Source organism: Fukomys damarensis, unplaced genomic scaffold, assembly GCF_012274545.1.
Source record: "Fukomys damarensis isolate Sample0158 unplaced genomic scaffold, DMR_v1.0_HiC HiC_scaffold_16, whole genome shotgun sequence".
Lineage (NCBI taxonomy): Eukaryota > Metazoa > Chordata > Mammalia > Rodentia > Bathyergidae > Fukomys > Fukomys damarensis.
In genome coordinates this window covers 123,356,495-123,359,173 of record NW_022900928.1, presented here as the reverse complement: position 1 = coordinate 123,359,173, position 2,679 = coordinate 123,356,495, and positions in this window count along the sequence as shown.

Below are 2,679 nucleotides of genomic sequence, written 5' to 3'. Positions count from 1 at the left end.
TTTTTTTTTTTTTTTTTTTGAGACAGGGTCTTACTATGTAGTTGAGACTGACCTGGAACTCACTATGTAGTCTAGGCTGATCTCAAATTTACAGCAATCTTCCTGCCTCCACCTCCCGAGGGCTGGGATTACAGGCATGCACCACCACACCCAGCAAAAGTGTAGAATTTAGAAAAATCATAATGTAAAGGTTACCAGCCTATATATCTTCTATTTCCACTTGAGCCTTCCAACTAATTCTTCTTTCTTCACTCCTCTGTATTCAACACTCGGATTCTGATTCTAGCTGACTTTGGGAACGTATTTACAATCTCTGGCCTGGGGAGGGAGAAGTTCCTCTCAATTAGACTTTTACCTTTTGATATACTTGTCAATGAGTCGGCAGGCCTTTTCTTTGAAAACATCAAATTTCTGCAAACTCCTTTGAGGGAAACGAATACATTTAAGATGGAGACTGCCACAAAAAATTACAGCCTGTGATGGATCATTTTTGCTCTGTAGATGTGTGTGAGCAAACAACTTATACAGATAAGATGTCACACTGAGTTTGAGGGGAAGACAGGCGGCAATTTTCCCAAAGTAACAAAATGGTAGACCTATGGAAAAATGGAGCCAACCCCCAATGAAGTCGCTCTTTTGACACTTACGAGATGGGTGCTCTCAGTTCCACCTAAAACAATAGGAAGACAGCAGCACTGACCCAAATGTGTTGCAAGCTCTATGTCTTAATGGCCGTTTGAGTCACTTTTCTAAAAAAGAAATGATGACAGGTGATCTGGAAAAATTCTCAATCCTGAGAACTTGGCCAAGATTCAAGGGAGTGTCCTTTTGTTCCCCTGGTCACTTTTTGTTTTTCCGGAAATGAAAACCTGAGTGACACGTGAGCTTCACAGGTAGGAGACTGAGCTAGCAGAGCAGTAAACCCTGCCTCCTTAGACTGATTGTCAGAGACGGGAGCCTGGGGACCCTGGCTGGTGACGGCTGTGTGCGCAGACTCCTGGGAACTGAAGCACTGTGTCCTTGGCCCGCTCAGGGTCCACTCAGCCGAAAGCCATCACTGACTACACAGCCCCCTTCTTTGGAGATTCCCAGGCTGCTCCCACCCAAATCTTAAAGAGAAACAGCTGTGATCTGAAGGAGAAAGTTTGCTAAATGAAAACATTTTGGGTTTCATCATACCAAGTACACTGCTGGCCAGATGCTGCGAATTATTGAGTATTAGATAGAAAGATGGAAATGAAAGCTTTAACTGCCCAGCAGTTTAAGCTTCTTGACCTCAAATTTACAATCCCAGCTACCTAAGGTAGAAGGAAGCAGCACAGGCCTTGGGCCTATCCTTCCCAGACAAGGGAACTAGGGACAGATGCTCAGGAGCTCCACGAACATCGCTAATGTTACTAATCTGATGACACCAGCTGCCTTTGCACTAGATTTGTCTCCGAACTGTGGGTCTACTGTGAAAGGTCCCCCGGCCCCTCCTGACTCGGTATGAAGGTGGTGACATCTATAACTTACATAAAGAAAGCATCACCAGAGGGTCTGGCAAACTCTCCAGACTTAGAAAATACCCTTCTCTAGCCGTCAATGACCTATGACTCATGTCTTCTGAAGCAAGAGGAGCAGAATGAATTCATTAGTGCATTTTGCAATTTTATTTTAGATTTGATTGCTATTTACAATTTAACGTAAATTGTACATAGTCTATGAATAACCAAACAACATAATTCTTCCTTGGTAAAAGGAGAAAAAAAAACCTTTTTTTTTATTTTGCTCAATTGCTTTTCCCTCAGAAAATTTTTCTTATAAAACTTTTTTTTCCTTCTTAAACCATTAGCCTTTTGTTAGTGAACACCATCAGGCAGTCAGATAAGTGAACAAGAACAAGTGAGTACTAGTGAAGACAGAGACACTGCCAACAGTAAACATTTTTCTAGGAGCATCTATGCTTGTGATATATTTGTTTGAGACAGGATTTTACTGTGTAGCTCAGGCTGGCCCAGACCTCATTATGTAGCTCAGATAGGCCTAAAACTCAGAATCCTCCTGCCTCAGCCAAGGGCTGGGATTATAGGTGTGCACTGACACACCCGCTTGTGATTTTTAATTACACAAATTTTCTGCTGGAAAAAAAAATGTGTTGGTTTTTTTTTTGTTTTGTTTTGTTTTTTTTTTTGAGACAGGGTCTCACTATGTAGTTGAAACTGACCTGGAACTCACTATGTAGCCCAGGCTGGTCTCGAACTCACAGCGATCCTCCTGCCTCGGCCTCCCAAGTGCAGGGATTACAGGCATGCGCCACCACGCCCCACAAAAAATGGTTCTATATTTACAAAATGAGGCTACATCAAGCAGCCATTCTTGGTATTATAGAGAACCGTGGAATTCAGGTGGCCAATGCACCAACTGAAGTCAAGAACTAGGGTTTTAAGTCCCAGAGGACAGTGGCTTGGGATCCAGGCAAATGAGGGAGGCTCAGCAGAGGGGATGAAAAGACAAAGTGAGGGCAGGAGTGCAGACGCCTGCCGCCAGCTGTGCCTCCCCAGCTGGGGGAGCTGTGACCTGCCTCCAGGGCAGGAAGAAGGCTATTAACACTCAGCTTCAGCTAGGAGCCAGACAGATGCTAGGATTCCCTTGCATGTGCAGCACATTCATTGCCATCATAAATGGAAAAGGGACAGG